The sequence below is a fragment of the Apus apus genome, chromosome 4, assembly GCF_020740795.1.
Source record: "Apus apus isolate bApuApu2 chromosome 4, bApuApu2.pri.cur, whole genome shotgun sequence".
Taxonomy (NCBI): domain Eukaryota; kingdom Metazoa; phylum Chordata; class Aves; order Apodiformes; family Apodidae; genus Apus; species Apus apus.
The window spans coordinates 111,588,502-111,613,274 of record NC_067285.1 but is presented as its reverse complement, the minus strand read 5'-3'; the positions used below and the strand labels follow the sequence as shown (position 1 = coordinate 111,613,274).

The following is a 24,773-nucleotide window of genomic DNA, read 5'->3' as shown; positions in this document are numbered from 1 at the left end:
GCGGCGGGCAGCTCCCCCGCGGCCGGAGGCGCAGGCGCGGTGCCTCCTCCTCCCCTAGTGGCTGCCGCGGGGAGGCCGGCGGCCGCGGCGGCAGCGCCCGGGTCCCCTCAGAGCCGAGCGAGCGCGGCTCGGGCCGGCAGCGGGAGGGAGGGCGGGCGGGGAGGCGGGGGCCGGGCGCTGTGTGAGGAGCCGCGCCGCGCAGCCAGCCCGGCAGTCGCCGTCGCTGCTGGGGAGGAGGAGGAGGAGGAGGTGGAGGAGGCGGCGGCGGCGGCGGCGAGAGATTCTCCCACCCCCACCCACCGAGCTGAGGTGAGGCCAGGGCAAAGCATCCTCCTTTCTTCCCCTCATCCCTTCCTCTCTTTCATCCCCCCCCTCCCCCCTTCCCGAGCTCCTTCCTTTCATCCTTCTTTCCTTATCCTCCTTCCCCCTTATCTCGCCTTCCCCTCATCCTTCCCTGCGCTTCCTGGTCCTCCTTTCCTTTCTTCTCTCCTTAGCCACCTTTCTCCACTCCTCCCCATCCCCCAGACTCCTTCTCCCCGTGCCCACATTTCGCACCCACCAGAAATAATACATGTGCCCCCCTTTCTCCCCCCCCCCTTTCCTTTTTTTAAGTGCAATTAATTCTCGCCCAGTGGAAGAGGGAGAAAGAGACAGAGTCGGTCACAGACAGAGATAATCCTCCTTTAAAAAGAATGGATTTGAATTAATGGTCATTTTGTGGTGTGTCTGTGATGGAAAGAGGGGGATTATATTTAGGGAAGAAAAGAAAGGGTCAAAGGTGTGTTGTTTCACTTATTCCTCTATTTACCTAGCATCGCTTCGGGGTGAAACGTAGCTCCGTGTTAAGTCATTAAAAAAAAAAAAAAAAAGATAAAAAATTTATTCTCTTTTCTTCAGGCACCAGAGGTTTCTGCCTCCCTTTTATCCATCCACTCTGCGTCTCTGTAATTTACAGGCGCTGCTGCTGCTGCTCTGATTGTCTGAGCCGGCGGGGAAGGGGCGCAGGGAGCGGTGCCGGGTGGTGGGGAGGGGGCGAGGGCAGAAAAGCAGCTTCCTCCAGCCCTTCCCTCTAGGCCTCTTCCAAGGTCTGAGACCTTTCAAACCACCCTCTTCACCTCTCATCCGGAATCCGGCCCAAAACCAGGTATCAGCTCCCGTCAAAGGATTTGCTCCGATTGGCAAAGAGTGAAAGTTGAAAACGTGGCTTTGTCTTTTCGTGGAGCGCGGTGGGGATGGAGAAGAGCTCTGTTGACGTTGGCTGGAAGGTGACGGCCAAAAGTGTCTCGTTGCGTGGCTTCTGGAGTGGCAGAAGTTTTGCTTAGAGGTGGCGGTGGTTGTTGGTGGGGAGCGGCGGTGTTGCTGCCAGACTTCCCTGGCTGCCTCGCCCGTTTGGGAGTTGGCGTCAGGGATGCGTGAGCTTGTCCATCCGCCAAGGGCTCGGGAAAGTAACTTTTGCATATTGATGGCGGGGTGTAGCGTGAGGAGTTGGTAGCACGCACCTGCCTCTCCCTGGGTTGGAGGGTGAACGTGCTCCCTCGTGTCTCGCCATTTCTGTGTGATGATGTTTTCTTCTTAAGGTGACGCTCCCTCAGTTGAAGCGATCACTCGGTGGTTGTGTTTCTCTCTCCATCGGTTGTGTGGTGGCAGAGCATTTATTTGGGTGTTAGCATGCTTCAGACAATTTCAGCCTTTTTCAGCTTCCATTTGCTGAAGTAGAAGTTTGTTGATACTTCATCAGGATAGATATGTTTCAAAACCCCTGTGATTTTAGGAGTCAATGGATACCACAGCTGCTGATACTATAGCAGGAGTCTGTCAGCCTGAATAATGTAAACGCATACATAATGTGATACACTATCTTGGCATGTATTCCCTAAAAAGTGTTGATTCTGTTCACTTGTCAAGATTACAGTGAATGCTGTGTGGAGTACAAGGGAGATAAGTAGCATAAATAGGGGTGGTCTTAAATGATGTTGCTGATGCGAGCAGCAGATCTTGCTGGCTTTGTGGCTGTTACAATGCTGCTGTTTTTTCTTTTTACCTGTAGTGTCTGTGATTGATATTATGTATTGTATCCGGCTTTTTGCACTCCAGATCAAGCAGAATCCTTTCTAGAGGAGAAAAAGTACTGACTTGAAGGATGAACTTTTGCACTCAATTGTGTAAATAATTGTTTACAGAAATACCACCTCAGCTGTGTCCAATAAGATAGCTGTAATTCCAGTAACGTGCTCTGTTGGTGACAAAGGACTCAAGAAGAAGGCTCCAGTGTCACTGGAGCCCTTACATGGAAATGTAACTGTAATTTATGCAGATTTGTTAAAGCTTGTTTTTTAATATTAATGTTGAGCGTGTGTGGTACTAGTGAAATGCCTCGGAGTGACTGAAAACCAAGGGCATTCATAGACTGAGACATAAAAGTCAAAGGAAGCAATTAGATCTTCTGCTCTGACCTGGTGTCTATTATAATGAGTTGGATTTTATCCAGTTACTTTGGAGTGCAATAACTTGTATTTGGCTAAAACATATTTTCCAGAAAAATGGGAATTTTGATCAGAAGACAGTAAGATGTGGAAAACCTGCTGTTTATTAAGTCATTTGCCTTCAGTTTCCAGTCACTGATTGCTGATGTGCCTTTCTCCACTATGCTAAAGAACTCAAAGTATTTTCTTATGTTGGAGGTATTTAGCTGCTGTAACCTAGTCATCCCTCTCCCCTCTATTTGAAAAAACAAGTGGACTGAAACACTTTACATTTGTCCCTGCACGCATCTTCCTCACAACTCAGTTTCTGTGGCTTTTTTTTTCCAAGTCCACTTTTTCAGCATTTTTGTGAAAATGGGAGCTGGATGCAGCATGCAAATGTCTCAGGAGTGTTTCATGAGTTTAAATATTACCTCTCTAGTGTTCCTTTTCTCATCACATTTACGTATTAACCCTTCATCTGCAGCACTGCAGTTTGATCTCTTTTTGGCTGGATGCACTCACTGTGGCAAACCCTTTGCAGGACTGTTTCTTTCCACAAGAGTTCATCGTTCTGTAGATTAGCACATGTTTCTTGAAGTGTAGTTTCATAGCTTTGTACATGGCTTTTTTAAACAATGTTTTATTTCTATCATAGGTTGACTCTTCCAAACCCTCCTGATTGCATTTTGTAACTGATTTATCTCAGTTATGTGGCGGTTTATAACTTCTGCAAATTTTGCCATGATTGATGGTGTAGACTTGTAAACAATTGAGCAAAGTGTTTCATGATAGTGGCTTTGCCTTTGGGAAGTCCATGCTAATTTGCATTATGTAGTGGTTTGTTCCATTGTTTTTGAGATGTCATTTAACCGGTTCTTGACCTGTTTAATGGGTGCTATTTTGTTGTCAGGCTGTCATAGAATACTACACCAAATGCCACAGAAGTTTAGACATGTGTACAGATACTTCTACCAGTTGGAAGTGTCAGTTGCATCAGATAATAAAACCAGAGTCATTTAAGAAGATCTATTTTCATTAACTTCTGATTATTGGTTATGTAGCTCTGATCCATCTGAGTTATTTTTTTGCTCAGACTGCCATTGTTCTAACCTCCTATAGCTGTAAACACTGTCTCACTGGCTCTCTTAAAGTATTGTTCATTCAGACTTCTGCAATTTTCCTGGTGTCTTCACAATTGCTTAAAATTCAGATTGATGGGATAGAAATCTCCTTGGATACTTCTGAGAGAACCCTCTTCCATGGTGATCTCTGTTCCTGCTGACCAAAAATGTTTATTCCAAAGTAATATTTTTTCAACGTTGCTCTTGTAATGGACTGAAGAAATAACTCATCATTATCACAAGGTACCAGCAAATCATCTTACTTTGCAAACGCTGAATGACATGCTGAATGTGTCTGCCCTTTTACACTACTAGTGTAGATCAGAGTCCCTCTTTAGTAGCACATCTGTGTGAGGGCTAAGATTTCTTTTGTTCTTACAAATTCCAATCCCCCCAGTGTTTTTTTCCTGTTGCCAGGGTATGTCTTCATCTTCACCTCTCATTTTTTTTACACTTACTGATTCAAAACCTGTGTAATTTGTTATCCCTTAGTACTTTTTTTTCCCCTCGTTATGTATGGCTTCCTACTTCTAATAGCAGTATTTACTGAAAGCTGTTTTCTTGCCAAATTGTGGTAGTTATGACAATGCCTTCTAGGTATTACATGCTGTCTGAACATGAGAGTATGAGATTTATTATTTTTTTTTCTGTGCACAGTGACAGAACCATACACTTATTATGCTTTGGAGCAGAGTAGGCTTTTGCTTTTAATACAGGATCTTTCAAGGCTTGGCTAAAGACAACTAAGTTCTTTACTTATATTCTCCATACTTTTTTCAAAGGCAGTACAAAGCGTAGACATACTTTACTTTTACATATAATACCAAATGGTAGTGGAAATATGAGGGGCAAGTATTCAGGAGTAAATATTTCCAACAAATAGGAAATAGGAAGGACATACAAGTTTAACCTCATAGTAATTACAGTAGTGTACTTAGGTCATAACTTGATTGGAGTTTTTGTGGCTCAGGTCTGTAGAAATTATTCCCCTAAAGCTACTAAGAGGTCAGATGCAAGAAGGTATAAAAGGAACACAATTGGAGAGGAAGATGAAAGTGACAAAAAGAAGCTTGTATTTTATAGGTTAGCTAAGAGCTGCTTCCTGACTAAAATAAACTTGTTTATTTCATATAAACATGACATTTGTTAAGATAAACTTTCTGGAGGAATTAGATAAACAATGAAGTGTGTGGGTTGACTAGGGAGAACTTTCCCAAGGCACAGCTTCCAACACAGCAGGTGTCTGCAGGAAGCCCGAGTGGCTGAGGCTCTGGTTCCTCTCTGGAGCTCCACTAGTGGTGGGTGAAGTCCTCCAGCTGTATCAACAACACCATGAACCTGGCGGGGACCAAACTGCTTCCAAGCCTAGCATGCCTTAAGCATTGTTAGAAACTTAAGAGACGAAACTGTTTAAGACTGCTGTGACAAAGTGGAAGAGATGACAACAAAGAACAAAACCCAGGCTTGGGCCTGTTAAAAAAGAAGTGGTTAATAAGCTTCTTAATGTCTTATGGGAGTTCATAATACACCTAAATATATCTCCAAGTGTGATAACTGAAGGCATTGAGACCCTTGTCTTGGGTTTCTGGATAACAGCTGTACAGTTTGCTAAATTATTTCCTCAACATCCTCTGTGAGCTACTGAGAGAGCCCTGAGATGCCAGGTTCCAAACACTGGTTGTGTACAAGAAGGCATTCTTGAAAGTTTTCAAACAACAAGGCAGGTTGAACTCATTTTTACATAATAAACCATCAGCTGCTCTAGGAAATGAACTTGTTGTGAGCATCACTTACCAGTACAGTTGGTTGAAAATCAGGATTATGGCATTATTGAAAATCCTTGTCTTTGGGAATAGTGTTTTATTTTGGATTGCAGCAAGGCAGTGAAGTTTAAAATTTCCAGCAAAAGGAAAACTATTTCTCCAAGTAGGAATATCTCCACTTCCCAGCAATCCCTGGTTTCAAATTTCATACCCTGTCATCAGACAAAGCATTCTGACTTTATGGGGAGAAGGAGAAAAGCTTTTCAATAGTTCCTGACTGGGTGTGTTGACAAAGCACACCTTTCTTTGAAGTACTTTTACTCTGCTGAATGAGCATTTCCAACAGCAAGTGTTTTTTTTTTTCTTTTTCCCTTTGGAATATTTTTTGGCTAGCTGCACTTTTCAGTCACATCACCCCTTGCATTAGTATTCTGGTATTGAGAGCAGTAGAGAAACATTTTCAATATTGCTGCAGAGACTGCCCAAGTTTTTAGGCTTCTTAAGTAATGAGAATTATTCGGTTAAGTGAAGCTGAATTTTGTAGCAGAAAGAACTTCTCACAGGGTTTTAATTTGAGAGGTAAGAAAAGGAATAGATTTTGCAGTCATCCAAAAGAATATCTGTATTTATTTTAAAGCTATTTTTATAGATATTCCTATCTGTTGTTATTACTGGTGTTATAATAAGTATAAGGTGACATTTTTCTCTCCTATGTATTTGTCCTTTCCTTTGAAGCCAAGTATTTTAAAAACAAGCATATGTTACATTCTGCTTAAAGTAGACAAGGATATTAGACCAGAACACAATTTGAATGTAAGTGGAACTGAAATTCTGAATACACTTTTAGAAGCAGAGTATGGAAGTGGTTTAGGTCAGGCTAGGCTACTGGTTGCCCAGGTGACCTGCAAATGGAGCTTAAGCTTGTAAGTTACTTAAGGCTTCTTGTAAATGGATTAATCAGTTTTTCCTTTTCTACAACTAATCAACTTTACTTTTTAGTACTCTCTTATTTACTAGCAAAAGCCACGCCTCTATATTCCATTGCATCTGCCCTTATGGAAGTTGTCCAGTAAAGCTTGTTCAGCACAGAAGGAGCAGCCAAATCTCTCAGTTCTCAGAGTGTTACTTATGAGAAATGGATCAATGGGAAACATTTTATGCCTTATATTTTAAATGCAGAAATTGTCCATCCTGTGCGGAACAGAGAAAACTACATGTATGAGTTCTCTAAATCTTTTCAAACATCAAAAGAAACTCCAGAAAACCTCTTCCTAAGGATTTAACTTTCACTTTAGATTATGGAGTAGAAATACTGTTGCAAACTATTAGTGAGCACTCTTTTTATTTCCATTGTAGCATCGTATTGTTAGTAGCAATAGTTGTGTCCTTTCCAAAGAAACCATGCTACCAAACCTGAATAAAACCTATTGAAAAGTGGTGTAGAAATAGTTGCAGTTTTTACTTCCTCCAATAATCCGAGGCAGACAAATTTAGCTGATGGGATTTATTTTCTTTTTGCTGTCTTTGGAAAAACATCTTGTTTTTTACAGCTTGGTCTAGTAACGTGTCCTCTTTTAAGTTGCTTTGTAACTTGTGTGTCAATTTAGAGATTCCTGTAAATAAATAATAGAGTTTAGTAAATGAGTGAATATAAACAGAGAATAAGTGTGATGTTTGCTGTCAGTATATGTTGCCTTCCTTGAACAATCACCGAATGGTCTCTCTGATTAAAACATGATCAGCTGTGATAAGTTGCACATGGTTAATTCTTCACATGAGTTCATACCTGAAGAGTTACCTGTCCCCCACTGGTTCCAATATTGCATCTGTAAGCAAGATGGGGTAATGCACAGAGGTGAAATTTGGTGTATGACAACTTCTGATTATTTTGTTAGAGAAAAGAGCCATAATACATACTTCCTATCAAGATTCCTAGATCTCATGCTGAAACTCCTGGAAGCAAAAGCTGCAATTCCTGTAACATACACCACTCTCTTTATTGAGAAACTTTGAATATAGAACCAATGACTTTTTCTTCTTTTTTTCCCACCTGGATCTCTGTGAAAAAAATAACATGATTAAAACGGCCATTTCAGTTTTTACTAAAATAGTAAAAGGTTGGTTTATAACTTTTCTTGTTATTGTCCTGGAACAATTAAGTAAAATAAATTGTCATCTGTGCTTGATAATGTATCATAACACTTAATAAACGGTTACCTGATGGTTACAAATATTGACTGTTTGGATAAAAATGAACTGTTAAGCCTTTCAAGGAAAGATATAATATAGATAGCAAGTAAACTTTGAAGTCAGAAAAATCCAGAGAAAGGAGAATAGTTCTTTCATTTGTTAACTATAGAAAAGCCTGTTAGTTTAATTCTTGCAGTTAAAATGCACAGGTGAATCCTTAAAATGAAGTTACAGAATTGCAAAGAAGCAACTCCCATTTGTAACTAGTTAGAAAGAAACAACTGTCATTTTTTTACCCAAGTGTGTTGTTGTGGGTTTTTAGCTTGCCTCTTTTTTTTTTTTTTCCTTTTTTTTTTTTTCCCTCTCATTTTTAAAAATTTATTTATTGGGGTCAAAGTGAGATAAATTCATGTATTTTTATTGCAGCATATGAATTCATTTCTAGTTCTTATACAAATAGTCTTGAGTGCTTACTATAATCAAGTCAGAAATGCAAATTCAGAATTACAGCTGCTTAGTCTAATTTTAAACATAGCTATTATCTCTGTAATCTACATTTCCAGGGCTTAGATGCTACACAGAAATACTTCTAAGAAAAATAAATTGTCAGGAAGTCCATGAATGAAGGAGGATGAGGCTGTGTAGGGGTAGAATAGGAATAAATAGATGGAAACAAATCTTCTAGTTGACAGTGAGAAGTAGTTGGAGGCCTCAGCAGGATGCAAGGCTGTCACTTGTACTTGGTAGGGCTGGCCATGCCTCCTGTCAAATTCAAACCTATTTTAGTCTGCTGTCAAAATGTTTTGGACTTTCGGACTTGCTAAATATTGTTTCTGGGTCACATCTGATGTCTAGCAAGAACATTTGCTATCTTATGATTTAATTTTTCTTGCACGACTTGGGTAGAGTTCAGTGCATGGCTATGACAGCCACAGTGCTAAATCCCTGGATGCTTCAGTCTGCTCTTGCACACCATAAAGTGTTTAGGTGACTTACAACCTTAAACAAAGTTTTTTCTTTTAAACTCAAATTCCAACCCTTGCATTCAGGCCTAAGCCCAGGGAATACTGAGTCAGTGCAATGCAGAGTAGTGGAACTGCACCCACACTTTCTAGGTGCTAAAGAGCAGTTGGGATGCAAGTCCTGAGCAGGATTGTCTTCTACTTATGCTCTGTTTGTGTGAAAACAAGCATCAAACCTTATATAAATTGTATCACTTCCCTGCATGTTTCCTCATCTTCTAAATAACTGAAGTTGATTTGTAGAGCATTTTCTACAGCCTTACAAATACTTTTTTGCTTGCCTTGTTCTAATTTTGTATTTACTGCCAACAGTATTTTTCTTTACAAATTCAACCTAAGAACCTGAGTAAATATATGAGGAATTTATGTTCAATATTTACCTTCAATTGGCATGGCAAGAAATACCAATTTATTATTAGGTTTTATTATATTTAATATATGTACTGATAATTTTCTTAATGTGACCAGAGAAACTATCACCTTGCTTCTTGTGGAGTCTTCTCAAAATGCCAGCCCAAAGGTATTGTATGGTCCCAGGTGGTCTCAAATGCTGCAGCACAACCTCATCTAGGTGACAGAGTAATGTGGAAGCATATATTTTGTGCAAACAGAGCCAAAAAGCATTCAGAATGAATGTGGTGAAGTACTTGAGAAAGCTGAGTGACTGTAATAGCCGTGATGACTTTTTAAAGTAGAAACATCACCAGTTACAAACCTTTGTGTGAGCCTTAAGCTGGGTATCTGCTTAGTAAACTACAAATTTGGTGGCAGCAGAAGAAAAATCATAGGTGTGTGGACAAATTCAACACATGAAAAACAGAGGGTTTTGGATGCAAAAAAGGCAGGCTTGCAAACAAAATTAGGTTGAGAGTTGTAATGATGACACAAATGCTCTTTTGAGGCTTCACAGTCCATGTTCTTGTTTGCTACTAGTCTTAGAACTGTTTTGGCTTGACAGGTGCTGAAGTTGTATCCTCTGGCTCAGATGCTTTCATAAGCTGACTTTGGACTGACAGATCCTCCCAAACTTGATTGCATCCTAAGGATGGAGTCAGTTTAACATTATTTTAATTGTTTTATGGCTTTTGGGCTCACTAGAGTGATGCTGAGATGCTGAAAACATGAGTGTGTTCAGGTCTCCTGTCAGCTTAATGAATTTCTTTTTGCTGGGTGGCTGACAGTCAGCCAAAAGAAATAAAAATACACAGCTCAAGAACAGCTTCTTGGCCAGCTTTCCATAAAAAGATCAGTCAGGAGGAAGGAAAAACACTAGTGGTGACTATTTAATTTGTTGATTTTTTTTTTTTAAGATCAGTTTTCCATAATGATGTAAAATTTAGAATATCTTATTTTTTGCTTTCTCTGCACCATAATGATGTTGGAGATGGTTTGGGGTCCTTTCTGTTGCCAGGAAATCCAGAGGAGAGATTTCTGGTACATGTAAGGGTGTAGCAGGACTTGTCAACCCTTGGGAAATAATCCTCAATAATTAAGTATTTCTTGAAACAGAGTGTGAGCAAGATGGACTCTGTAATGATTAGGACCTGGGTGAATCAGAGCAGTTAGTATTTGGTTACACAAAAGGAACAGCTTCCAAGAAAGGAGAGAAAGCTGTGCTTCCCAAAGGAACAGGATCACAGAATCACAGAATAATCAGGGTTGGAAAGGACTTCTGAGATCACTGAGTCCACCCATATAAGATGTTGGAGTTTAAATACTTCAGGTGTGCTTGAAATTAGTGGTGTGCATTGGGCAGTTTGTACCTGCATCTCCAAGATTCCAAGCGATCTTGTCCGCTCATTTCGTGGCTACGCTGCTTTAGATGTTTCTCCTGCATTGCTGTTCTTCCTTTAGAAGTTTCTTCCTTGGGGTGAAACCAGGATGATCTGAGGAATGAATTTTGAAATCTCTTTTTCTAAGATGCATTTTTAATAATTTCCAGCCAGGTTTTGTTAGAAATTACTAAAAAATGCTTAGAATTGAAGTGACCTCTTGTCCGTTATAACTAGGGAATAGGAAGTGCAGGCAAGGCATGGATGCTGTGGGAAAGGTGTGTTGCAAGAAGACTTTGAACAGCTTCAAGTACTTGAAATAAGAGAAAAGTACATAAATACAAAACCCCCACAACACTGTGTCTTGAGTAGATAAACTTCCTCTATTCACTAAACAAAAAAAAGGCATAATGAGTCTTAGATCTGGTGTTCACGTAGACTCCTTTTGCAGTAACATAAGTGCCTCAAATCTGACGTTTTCACGATCTCAAGAAATGTGCAAAACATGAGAGAAACTTCACAGTGACCACACAGAAAGAATTATTTTACTGGGGAGCCTCTTCCAGTGTTGTAGATGGATTTCTGGGTGTCTTAGCTGTGGAACTAGTTTGGGTATTCCGATTATGCAAGATTAAATCCTTCATCCTTTAAAGTTGAGAGTTTTAGGTAACGTTGCAAAGTTCTTGCCCAACACTTCTGGAGCTGGCTCTGTCTTTGGCTGTAAATTGTCTCTGTATCTTCTAAGTATAGCTGGAGCCAGTCCTGTGTGGTACTATAACAATACATAGCAAGTTGCTTAAATCTCTGGGAAATTTAATTGCTTGTCTGTGTTATCTTACAGAGCTGCTGTGAGTAGTAATTTTATCTGTTACAGCTCCTCTCAGTGACAAAAAAAAACCCTTCAAATGTATCAGATCATTGAGTTACTTGATGAGTTTCATTGTATTTCTCTCAAATGGTTCTGATGTTGGTGAAAGAGTGCCATGGGAGGAGCCACAGTTCTTGGTTAGACTTTGGTGTGGCAAGGTACATGAAATAATTATGAAATTTGGTGAGGGTACTGATGTTTCAGAGATCCCTCAGAAAAGTGGAAATAGGGAGCATTGTGAATGTTGTATTAAAATTATATATATTATCACAGAATCACAGAATTATTGAGGCTGGAAAAGACCTTTTAAGATCATCAAGTCCAGCCTATGACCCAACACTACCACATCAGCCAGACCATGGCACTAAGTGCCACATCCGTTCTTTCCTAAAGTATCTCCAGGGATTGTGACTCCACCACTTCCCTGGGTAGTCTATTCCAGTGTCTGATCACCCTTTCCATGAGGAAGTGCTTCTTGATATCCAACCTAAACCTCTCCTGGTGCAGCTTCAGGCCAGGCCCTCTCATCCTGTGACTGGTTGCCTGGGAGAAGAGCCCAGTCCCCACCTGACTGCAACCTCCCTTCAGGTGGTTGTAGAGAGTGAGAAGGTCCCCCCTGAGTCTCCTCTTCTCCAGGCTAAACAACCCCAGCTCCCTCAGCCTCTCCCTATAAGACTTTCCCTCTAGTCCCTTCACCAGCCTCGTTGCTCTCTTCTGGACCTGCTCCAGCACCTCAAGATCCTTCTTGCAGTGAGGGGCCCAGACCTGCAGACAGGACTCCAGGTGAGGTCTCACCAGTGCTGTGTACAGGGAGAGAATCACATCCCTACTCCTGCTGGCCACACTATTCCTCACTTTGTGAGGAAGATTTAATGATTTGGTTCTCCAAGGATATTTTGGAATGTGAAGAACAACTATTGCATTTTCATTTTTCAAACCCACTAAATAATATTGATTAATTTGATGGTTTGTAATCACTTAGATTCCTGTCACAATAGTGATACCACCATGTGCAGTCCTTACACTAAAGAGTGTGTTGGTTTTTAGCCATATTTATTGAGGTCCTCTCATCTGAAAGTGTAAAACAAAACAGAGAACCCACCACATGCTACTTCTGTTAAAGAAAGTATTTGTCTATTATCAATCCTGAACTTTGGTCCAGAACATGTGTATCTATATAGTTCTAAATAATTTAATGAAAATTATGTGTTGCTGGTAATTTTGAAGTAAAAAAAAAAAAAAAAAATAGAATGTGTAAACATTTGATTTTGTAGAATGCTGTGAAAAAGACAAAAACTAGACAACCTTTTTTAAAAATATATATATAAATTATGTGTACTTTGGGTGATTTCTGGGTATCTTGCATGTTAACATAATGAACAGTTCCACTGCTGGACTATTTTATGCTAAGTTATGTTCTTCTGCCAAAATAAGTAGTTTTTAAGAGCTGTATTTGTGTGAAAACTGTTAATGAATGCTTCTCATTGCAGTGAAGCCTCAGTAATGGGTAATTTCTTATTCCTTGTGTTTTATTTGAAGACAACTGAATGTGAGGAGATGCTTTTTTTGCTACACATTTGCTCACAGTTGCTACAGTCCAATATTTGCTGTTCTGTCACACTTTTTGTTGCTGCTTTTTGTGATGAAGGCTTGTGATTTCATTAACAGCTATTTTAAAACCTGACAAACCTGACAGAGGGCTAAATAGAAAAGAATTCTGTTTTCCATATAGACAAGCAGAGAAATACATGAATAAAAATCAGGTCGGCCTCTCCTCCATGCTTCAGAAGCCTCCTGAGTGGCTTTGTGAACCTTGGGGAAATGAGCCACATTATCTTTAGTTTTGTAAATAATTAAAGTTCTCTGTGTGATTATTTTTATTAAAAGCATACTTTGAGATTCATTTGTGGATAAATAATAGTTGTAGTTCTTAAGAGGCTTTTCTTTTTTGTTGTTGTTTTTTTTTGTCTGTGTTTCTGGGGTGGGAGAGTAGGTTCTTCTGCTACTAGCCAGCTTCCTTCTGTGGGAAGCCATGCATTGAATGAAGGAGTTAAACAATTTTTACAGGCTTTGAACTTGGCTTACATTGTGATAACCCCTGAAACCCAAACATGTATCTTACATGTTAACTCCACCTGTGGCTTCCACAAGTCATCTTAAGAGAACTTCTTTGTCACACCCAGTGTCAGAACACAGGGTCGTGTTTGTCCTTTCAATTAAGCACCAGTGATTAAATTACATATGCTGTTGTGATCCTTGTTTTTCCTGCCTAAAGAATGGTATGGGGACCTCATGATGCCACTACAGAGAACGTGTGCTTTGTTAACTGCATTTGAGGTCTGCCCCTGAAGTTTGAACCAGAGGCACTGGTTCTGAAATGCCACCTTTGGTTTTTGGGGCAATCACTGTCACTTCTGGACCTCTGCTACCTTAGGTGCTGTGTGGTGGGAGTTACTCTCCTCGTATGCTTTTCATGGGATTTGCTTGATATAAGAAAACAAGCCCCTACTACATTTATTTTTAAGTGAAGAGAAAAAAAATTACTTTCTCTGGAATGATGACAATAAGCTGTTTATTACCACAAGCTGTGCATTTTATTTTCTTTTAGTTAGAAAGCAGTGATTTGTCTGAATTTTTTGGAGTGCTTTTTAAGTGAATAATGATATAAGAGCCTTCTTACTTGAGGCTTGTTATAAATGTAGTTATTTATATGAGGAAAAACTGTTCAAGCATGGATAATTTATGCAGGGGAGAAAACTGGCTCTGGATTGGTATAATTTTTCTTTCCCATCTTCTCTGAATGAAGGCAAACTTTTTTTCCCTCATAGTCTCAGAGACGTGTGTTATGGTCTTTCTCGTTTTATTCGTAGCAGTTTGGGTTTCATCACACCTTTTAAAAGTAGAACTGAATTTTTTCCTGGTCCAGTGGTTTTACCGTGTTCTTTTCTTAATATCTGGGGGGTTTCCCTCCTCCCTCCCCTCAACAACTGAGATACGGATGAAAAGATTAACTGCACTTTTGCCCCCCACTCTTTTAATTTCTCTTTTGATACAAGTCCTCTCCTAAGATAGTTCAGTCTATGCCTGAAGCTCCCCAGGTGACCTGTGCTGTGAATCCACTCGATTGAGCCACTGAGTTATTTCAAAATTGGTAATTCTGCCATTGGGAATGTGCAATCATTGGTAAAACGAGCATCCAAACAGCTTTCCTAAAGCATTGTTAACTCTAGACAGTAAACAAAGAGCAGATATGGAGGATTTTATATCAATAAAGATTTCTCCTACCTAGAGCCAAGAATGACCTATTTTTATTTTATTTTTTTTTAGATACACCAGCAGGATCTGTCACTAAACAGTTTCTAAGCAACAGCTGCCTGTCCTCTAGAAAGAATTTCACTTTTTATCCATGCCTCCTGGGTGTTATAGCCCTCCTGTCCAAACTGGTGCCCCAGATTAGGGGGAGGTTGGAGCAGTCTTGTCAGCAATGACGGTTCTCCTTTTTTCTAGTAGCAACCCCATATACTTTTCTGGGGTATGTTTGAAATTAAATCACTGTCTCCTTTATTGTTGTTTTCCAACAGCTTTGCTGTTGCACTCCAGCACTGTGAATTATTTCTGTGCAGTTTCATAAACATTCTCTAGTGATCAAAGAACCCATATTTCTACTTCCGTTTAAGTACAAGAGGTGAAGAAACAGAAAAAGCTAAGTAGTATTTTTTTTATTTTTTTTTAATTATTATATGGTTTGAACTGGTTTAAGGCAAAAACCTGAGTTTTCCCCAAGCACTGTAGGTCTCTTTCTTCATCAGGAGTTGTGTGCCATCTGTCTCAAGGGCTGGGGTAAGGGAGAGAATAATGAAAGCCCTTTGGTTTGGAATTTCATTACCCAGGAGCCTGCAGCTCAAGTGACCAGTTCTCTCAGACTTAGCTGCATTAAGCACTGGAAAATAATTTGCATCTTGAGGTCGGGCAGTAGCAGCTACCCAAGGAGGAGAGCTAACCTTCTCCATGGTAATCAAGTGGTAAATGGGGAAAAAAAAGGAAGAGAGAGTCATCTTGCTGGGCTTAGTAAGCTCCTGTGATTGATTTTAAACATATGTTGTTTTAAAATAGCAATCATTTTCTCTTAGCCAAAGATCCATATAAGAGGGAAGTACAGAAAAACAATTAGGAGCTGACCAGATAGAAAGCAGCTCCATGGAGAAGGACCTTGGGGTCCTGGTGGACAACAAGTTACCCATGGGGCAGCAATGTGCCCTCGTGGCGATGAAGGCCAATGGTATCAGGGTGCGATAAGAAGAGTGTGTCCAGCAGGTTGGGGAAGGTTCTCCTCCCTCTCTACTCTGCCCTATGAGACCCCACCTGGAGTATTGTGTTCAGTTCTGGGCTCCCTAGTTCAAGAGGGACAGAGGTTTACTTGAGAGAGTCCAATGGAGGCTACGAGGATGATTAAGGAACTGGAACAGCTGCTTGATGAGGAAAGGCTGAGAGACCTGGGGCTGTTTAGTCTAGAGAGGAGAAGACTGAGAGGGGATCTTATTAATGTCTATAAATATCTGAAGGGCGGTGTCAAGAAGGAGGAGGCAATGTGATAGAATGAGGGTCAGTGGGTGTAAACTAGAGCACAGGAAGTTCCACCTCAACATGTGGAAAAACTTCTTTACTGTGAGGGTGACAGAGCCCTGGGCCAGGTTGCCCAGAGAGGTTGTGGAGTCTCCTCTGGAGACTTTGAAGACCCGTCTGGATGCTTTTCTTTGTGACCTGCCCTAGATTCTCTGATGGTCCTGCTCTGGCAGGGGAGTTGGACTTGATGATCTCCAGAGGTCCCTTCCATCACCAAACATTCTGTGATTGTGTAATTTTTTTGAGGGGTTTTGGTTTTATTTGGTTTGCTACCAGAATCTTTTACAGATTCTGGTAAATCTGTGGAGATCAAGTAAATGGTTCAGGCTATTAGGACTTAGAATAGTCATAAATGTCCAGTTCCCTGTCTTGCATCTACCACGTCTTGCCGTAGCTGAGGTGGCTTTTGATGTGGGGAAACACAGATCTTGTAGAAAAAAAATTTTGCACCAGTAGACATTGGAATGGAATATGGTGATAAACACTTTTAGTAAGAGCTGGGGAAGAGTCAGCTGGAATCTGTTTCCCTCTGTATTCCAAGTAGCTCTAGAAAACCAGCCCACAAGAAAATATGGTGGAGGTTACCTAGAGAAAAAGCTTGTAATTCATATATCATAGTGTGATTAGAGTTGGATGGACCTTAAAGATCATCTAATTCCAACCCCCCTGCATGGGTAGGGACACCTCCCACTAGACCAGGCTGCTCAGAGCCCCATCCAACTTGGCCTTGAACACTTCCAGGGATGGGGCAGCCACAGCTTCTGTGGGCAACCTGGGCCAGGGTCTCAGCACCCTCACAGGAAAGAATTTCCTCCTAATGTCTAACTTAAATCTCCCCTTTTCCAGCTTTGATCCATTAGCTCTTGTCCTCTCACTCCAAGCCCTTGTATAAAGCCGCTCCCCAGCTTCCCTGTAGCCCCTTCAGGCACTGGAAGGCTGCTATGAGATCTCCTGGGAGCCTTCTCCTCTCCAGGCTAAACAGCCCCAATTCTCTCAGCCTGTCCTCTTAGGGTAGGTACTCCAGCTCTCTGATAATTTTCATGGCCCTTCTCTTGATATTCTCCATGAGCTCCATGTCCTTCTTCAGGGTGGGTCGCATGAAAGCCAAGTAAAGGAGGATGATCATTTCCCTTGACCTACTGGCTACTCTTCTTTTGATGCAGCCCAGGACACAGTTGGTTTGTGGGCTCCAGCGCACGGTGCCGGCTCATGTTAACTCATCCACCATCAGCCCCAAGTCATTTCGCTCAAGGCTGTTTTCATTCTCCACACAGCCTGTATTTGTGCTTGGGATTGCACCAACCCAGGTGCAGGATCTTGCAGTTGGTCTTGTCGAACTTCATGCAGTTTGCACGAGCCCACCTCTCAAGCCTGTCAAGGCCCTTTTTGATTGGCATCGCTTCCCTTCAGCATGTTGACCTCACCACACACTTTGTTGTCCTCAGCAAACTTGCTGAGATTGCACTCAGTGCCACTATCCATGTTGCTGACAAAGATGTTGCATAGCACCAATCCAAGTACCAGCCCTTGGGGAACACCACTCATCACAGATCTCCACCGGGACATTGAGCTGTTGCTGTCCCCTCTTTTGGTGCAACCACCCAGCCAGTTCCATGGTCCCAGTTATGAGTTGGTTTTGCCAACTCTATGAGCCAGCAGATCACAAAGACACTCAAATCAGGATTTGAGAAGTCATTTTCTTCAGATTGTGGAAGCACAAGTAAACTTTCAGTTTGTTAAAGATCTGAGAGAAACAAGAGTAGCCTCATCAGTTATCACAGGATAGTAGGACCTACAAAGGTGTTTGGTTCATTTTACTTATTTATTTTTAATTTGCTCTTTCTTATCTGCTACTGTTAGACTCAAGTAGTATTTCAGTTTGAAAAATGGTCTCACTGCTTTTAGTAGGAGTGTCTGAAGAGAAGGCTTGTGGATGTTGGAAACAGATAGTTTTGAGTAACAGTTGTGCTTGGAATTATAGGCTGTAGCCCATGGCCTGATTTAAGGGAACTTTGGAGTTTATTTCTTCCCCAGAGGAGGTAAAATCATAGGGCTTTGTCTGAGTACTTTTGAGAAAAACAGAGATCTCTAGATAAGTTTCTTCTGTTACTGTGAGAAGCTGCCTTGTTTCTTACAATTGTCTTCATTTCCTTTGTTTGATTTGAAATTCAGAGGTTTCTGCCATGTACAGCACAGGGAGTCAAAAAGTAATTGAGGTGTTTTTCTGACCTGCATTAAGAAATAAAAATGAACAGAAGGAATTCTGACTGATGGAAGAGGTGAGATGCTATTGTATGCGACTGGGAAACACAACATGAAAGGCAGTTTAAAATACCTGTCTGTTTTAAAAAGCTAACATTAAAGGGAGAAAATGTTGAGTAAGAAGACATATGAAACATGAGCTTTTGAAGAATTTTCTGTGAAAAGGACAGTAAAACTAATATTTGTGACATTCTTAGTATTTAGGGGCTGCTAGGATGGCTTCCTGTCAAATAACAAAAATAGACTGTGACTGAGCCTGAGAATAAATTCTGGGTTTTGCTGTTTCCAGTGTTATCACCTTCTCCATTACATTTTGGCCAAGAGTAGTTTATTGTTACAAAATTCAGACTAAAAATGGCTTCTTTATTTCTGTTTGTTTCTTAGATAAATGAAACAGTAATTCCAGCCAATCTCTATCAAGAATTGTTTGATATTTCCCTCTTGATTTGGGCCAAACTTGCTTGATAATTTCTCTTTCATAAAGAAATACATTTGCATTATTATTTTTTCTCTGTTATTCTGTGACACATGGATAAATCCCAATGAGAGTATCTTTGTTACTAAATATTCTACTGCATACTAAATGCTCTTTTCTGCACAAGTAGAAATCTCCCATCTTTTGCAAGCTTTCAGCCTATAAAAAACCCTCCCTTTTTATAAGCAAACTATTGTAGCTCTGTGTTTCCTGCATATATTAACAAATTGTTTGAAGATTGAAGGGAGTGAACATGCAGTGAGTCATCTTCTGTTGAGAATAAAACCTGATACGTTTGTGAATGAAATCCAGCTTTGTCAAGCAGAGCATGGAGCTTGTTGTTATTGTGTTTTGGGTTTTTTTTATTTTCTCTGCATATTTTTCCTTTCAACAGATGTACAAGTTAGGAAAGTTTTAATTAGAATTGTGAAGTGCAGTTTTACAGATTTTTTAATCTCTGAATATTGGGATTAATTTGATTTAGTAGAACTTCACTATGAGTAGGAATATCTGCCCAATGTGTTTTGAATAATTTTTGGGGATGCTTACATTGACTTCAATTTAGGAGCTTTGGCTACTAAACCTACCCACAAACACTAGGATGTCTGAAAAGTTGGAAAGTAAACTGAGTGCCAAAACCTTCATAAAGCTCCTTGACTGTTGTGTTAGAACAAGTATATAATTGTCTTCACTAGGAAGAAATTCTTCACTATGAGAGTGGTGAGACATTGGCCCAGGTTGCCCAGAGAAGCTGTGGCTGCCCCATCCCTGGCAGTGTTGAAGGGCAGGTTGGATGGGGCTTGGAGCAGCCTGGGCTGGTGGGAGGTGTCCCTACCCATGCAGGGGTGTTGGGACTAGACGATCTTTGAGATTCCTTTCAACCCAAACCATTCTGTGATCTTGTGATTGTAGCAAAAAAGTGAGTTGATCTAATGACATATATGAAATGCCAAAGTCTGAATAAGTCCAAGTGTACACTGTACAAATATTTTTGCAACTCAGAAAACATTAAACATGATGATTGCAAAGTTAATGAATTCTGGTATCTTTTTGTAACGGTAGTTGAAAACAAAGAGGGAATTTATGAGTTGATTCATCCCTGGTTATTCCATCCTAGCCTGTAAGAGGCTGTTGGTGGAGTTCCTGAATGTCAGGGCAGCAACTGGACAATAGATTTTAGTTGAGGACAGATGCGTTATTGTTTTGTAACTTTGCTCATTAGTGTTCCCTTTATTTCTGAAACATCCTGCTGCAGTTGGTCCCATGAACCTGAGCGAAGAAGAACTGCCTCAAGACTTAGAAACCCAATGGCCAAAGACTTGAGTTCTTGTATCATAAAAAGTATTGTGAGATCTATGAGTTTTACTTGTATTTCTTCTCTGTGATTTATATTGAAAACTGAAGATTGAAGTGTGTTCAGACTCTCTTTGTATGGAAAGCATTCAGTGCTTCTGATCATGGAGACCTCCTAGATACATTTTATAGTTCCACCAGACCTGTTTGGAGGTGGAAGGGCATGTGGCACTGAAGATGTAGATATGTAATAGATCTGTAGAGTGGCATACATGTATTCCTCTTTGCCACCCACTCTTCTTTTCCTGAACAAAGCTGTGCAGAACTGCTGGTTTTTAGAGGGCTTCCAACTGTGACTCCAGGAGCAGCTGCTGACTTCAACCCAACCATTTTATATGTAAAGCAAGGTTGCTTTTCCCCATGTATTCTCCATGCTGTTCCCATAGTTTGCAGAGGTGGAAAACACATTTTAACCTGTCATCAATGCCTGTGGTCACTGAGCTTGATAAGATCTGCAGTTCTGTGTAGTGAGATTTATACTGGTGTGTTTTGCTTTTAATTTGTTTGTTTTTTGTTTTTGTTTTTTTCAGTAAGAAATGGTCACCATGCTTCACCCCCTTTTTTTCCAAGTGGTGGCAGGAATTAAGTCTGTGGGCTAGTGACACTGTGCAAGTTATACAGGGGATGTCAGGTTGTGCTTTACTGTCCAGAAAACTTAGAATTCAGTTAGATAAACAAGTTAGCTCTTTTAATAGGTGATATATTTATATTATTGTGGACTGAAGTTCTGCAGTTGAGTAGGAAATGCTCAATGGTGGGATCACAGATGAGTAAGACCCTTGGTTTTGAATGAGCATAGGACTAGAATCATTACTATTGAAAACATCTGATCATAGAAAATTTGGTTCAAAGTTTTGTAGGAGGTGGGGAAAATAGCCTGATTTGCTCTAATAGTGTTTAGTCTCCTAAAGGAACTGCACATAAAGACAGCCATGCTTAGAAGACAATTAAAAAGAACACTAAAAAATATTAATTTATTTTGTATTTTTGTTCTTCAGATATATCAAGGCAGTAAGAAAAAGGAATAATATTAATTAAACCAGAAAATGAAGACAATGTGGAATCAGGAGAGTAGAAAAAGCTATTTTTAGATAAGAAAATGTATTTTTTTTTTTAGATGTATACTGCATGAGTGTCCAATGCCCGAAATATTATGAGAGGGGCCAAAAATAATTCTGCAAAAATGGTCAAGATGTGAAAGCCATATAATTAATCTCTCTCACATTCTTTGGAAAAAAGAAGTGTTCCAGCAAGTTGGCAGCCAGTAGACAAGGGAGGCAGAGAAGGTAGATGCAGAAAGCATGAGGTCCAGCAGAAAAACCAGGGAGATGCTGTGCATCCTTGTTAGCCCTTAATGAAGGATTTTCACAGAGGTGCTTACAGAAAAGGCGTCTCAGGCTGAAGTGTTAATTAAAGGTGTTTTAGAAGAAATAGATACAATGAATCAGATCACTAAAACTGAAGTTTTTGTTTAGGTCACCGTGTATTCTTTTTTTTAATGATGGTTCTCAAGCCCTTGCTGTGCTTTCTGTCTATGATACCATGACTGGCTGAAGTGCTAGATTTCATACCACAGTGAGCATTGACTAGTTTCATATTTTTTTCATTCCTGGATTAGTATTGTCTATTTCTTGCTAATTTTATGTATTATTTTGTTTGAAAAGGTACGTAAGTTCAAAGTTTCACCATGGGGTCTTGTTTAGATTCTAAACCACTTCACTTTCCCTTGTAATCCTATTTGAAACCTATTTGTATTCTATTCAGGTGCCTGTAGTAGTTTATTTACCTGATGACCTCATTGATATTTTCAAGTTTATCTGGGTTCCTTTGTTCTCTTAATCTTCACAGAGATCATTTTTTTCAGACACACTGATCAAAGATTCACTATCAAAATGGAAACTGTGTATAAAAAGAAAAGTTCTGTGGAAAAATTAATCTGATGTTGGGTAATTTTTTTTTTTTTAAGAACAAGCACTTCATTGTCACCTGTTTACTTCTTGCATTTCTTTTAGCCTGCAAATACTAGTAAATTGTTAATTAATTTCATAATAATTTGCAGTTTTTTCTGTATTTATGCAAGATGTTACTTCTTGTTTTAGTGTTGGTAAAGAATCATAGAATCATTAAGGTTGCAAGGGACCTTAAAGATCATCAAGTTCTAACCCCCTTGCCTTGAACAGGGAACCCCACCACTAGATCAGGCTGCACAAAACCTCATCCAACCTGGTCTTAAAAACCTCCAGGCATGGGGCATCAACAACCTCCCTGGGCAACCCATTCCAGTTCCTCACCATGCTTAGAGTGAAGAATTTCTTCCTAAAATCTAACCTAAATCTCCCCTCTCTGTTTAAAACCATTACACTTGTCCTATTACTGCCCTCTCTGATGAAAAGCCCCTCCCCAGCTTTCCTGGAGCCCCTTCAGGCACTGGAAGGTGCTCTAACGTCTCCCTGGAGCCTTCTCTTCTCCAGGCTGAACACCCCAACTCTCTCAGCCTGTCTTCATAGCAGAGCTGCTCCAGCCCTTGGATCACCTTGGTGGCCCTTCTCTGGACCCTCTCCAACAAGTCTGTATCTTTCTTGTGCTGAGGGCTCCAGAGCTGTACACAGTATTCCAGGTTGGGTCTCACCAGAGCAGAGCAGAGGGGCAGAATCCCCTCCCTGGCCCTGCTGGCCACACTTTTTTGGATGCAGCCCAGGACACAACTGGCTCTCTGGACTCCAGCACACACTGGTGGCTCATGTCCAGCTTCTCATCAACTACCACCCCCAAGTCCTTCTCCTCAGGACTGCTCTCCAGCCATTCTTCCCCCAGCCTGGATTTGTGCCTGGGGTTCTGCTGACCCTGACCACAGAGGAAATCAACAAGTCTAACCTGTTTCTTTGTCAGTCTTCAAAAAACCTTTCCAGTCTCACTAGGGAAACTGAAAATCCCAAGTTGAAGAGAAAGAAAAAATATGCATTTTTTTGGTTCCTGGAATGCAAGGATGATAACTTTCTTTTCCAAGTACTCGAGGAACCAGCAAGGAGAGGTGCTGTGCTGGATCTTGTCCTCACCAATGAGGAAGGGCTGGTGGGAGATGTTAAGCTCAAGGGCAGCCTAGGTTGTAGTGACCACGAAATAGTGGAGTTCAAGATCCTTAGGGCAGCAAGGAGGGCTCACAGCAAGCTTGCTGCCCTTGACTTTGAAAGGGCAAATTTCAGCCTCTTCAGGGATCTGCTCAAGAGAGTGTCTTGGGATAACATCCTGGAGGGTAGAGGGGCCCATGGAAGCTGGCTGATATTTAAGGATCACCTTCTCCAGGCCCAAGAGCGTTACATCCCAACTAAGAGGAAGTCAAGTAGAAACTCTAAGAGGCCTGCATGGATGAGTAAGCAGCTCCTAGGAAAGCTCAAACTGAAGAAGGAAGCATACAGGGAGTGGAAGCTAGGGAAGGTGTCCTGGGAGGACTAAAAAGAGGTTGTCTGAGCAGCTAGGAATCAGGTTAGGAGAGCCAAATCCCTGCTAGAATTAAATCTTACCAGGGATGTTAAGAACAATAAGAAAAGCTTCTTTAGGTATGTTGGGGAGAAAAGGAAATGCAAGGAGAGTGTAGGCCCTCTCCTGAAGGAAATGGGCAAGGTAGCAACACAGGATATTGAGAAGGCTTTGAAGTCCTCAATGACTTCTTTGCTTCGGTCTTCTCTGGCATGTGCTCCGATCTCAACACAAAGGCCACAGAAGGTGAAAGCAAGGACTGAGAGAATGAATTAACGCCCACTGTAGATGTAGAGCAGTTTCATGATCATCTAAAGAACCTAAAGGTGCATAAATCTATGGGACCTGATAGGATTCACCCACGAGTCCTAAGGGAGCTGGCAGCAGGATGAGGCCTGTGCAACCTGATCTTGTGGGAGGTGTCCCTGCTCATAGCAGGGAGGTTGGAACCTGATGGTCTTTAAGGTCACTTCCAACCTTTACTATTCTGTGATTGTATAAGGTGATGGTAATTGCCTGGACAGTTGGCAAACAATTCAAAATCCAACCCTGCAGCTCCTGTACCTTTTTGTTCTGGATGTGAAGGCATGGAAAGTACTTATTGCTGTTAAGCAGCTGTACCTCTCTCTCTCTATTTATATATATATATATTTATTCCTGAGCTGACATTATTCCCTTCTGTGTTGCTTCTCCAGATTCTTCTCAGATCCATTAATGGTGAAATCAGTTTCCTTCTGAGAACAGCACCATTGCATCAGTGAACAAATGCTTTGAATTTTTTAAGATGTCCTTACACAGAACCCCATGTAATAAAGTCTGCATTTTTTATGTTTGACATTCCAATATCTTTGATAATTTTGGGGGTTTTAAAATTTTTGCAATGGCTACTTCAGAACTTGGTAGTGCAGAACCAAAGCATCTCAAGATTTAAGTAATCTGACCATATGGATATGGCTGTTACTTTTCCAGATGGATGAATTTTAAGGATTCTCAGTTATACATTTGACAATATCTGTCTCCCTCTCTGGAACTGTAAAGTCTGTATCCATGTGTGTTTGTGTGTGTCTGCCTGCTTGTTCAAAAAGTACAATTGTGGAGTGAGGGATGTTTTAAGGATAAGCACTGCTCTTCAGACCTCTTTATGTAAGAGATGGAGAAAGATCCCATATTTAAATGCTACTTGTTTGCTGGCATATGGATTTTTCTGAATTTTCAAGAAGGTCAGCTAGTGTGTTTTTTTCCCCTCAGTGTGGTTAGGAGAAAACAAAGGAAGTTTAGTAACTTCTCTATATTTGTCTGATAACCCTTTGCTCTGTCCTTCTCATGAGCAGAGATTTATAGCTGGAATCACAGAATGGTTTGAGTTGGAAGGGACCTACAAG

At 40.7% G+C, this 24,773-nt stretch overlaps 1 protein-coding gene across 2 annotated transcripts in view; it reads left to right on the top strand.

The window, feature by feature from the left end:
- The first annotated feature begins 109 nt into the window (after positions 1-109).
- CTNNA2 (catenin alpha 2) overlaps positions 110-24,773 on the top strand; it is a 512,527-nt gene continuing 487,863 nt past the window's right edge. For both annotated transcript variants that reach the window (XM_051617316.1, XM_051617315.1), the window contains exon 1: positions 110-309. The gene's annotated coding sequence lies outside the window, so the exon portion shown is untranslated. The remainder of the gene's footprint in view (positions 310-24,773) is intronic.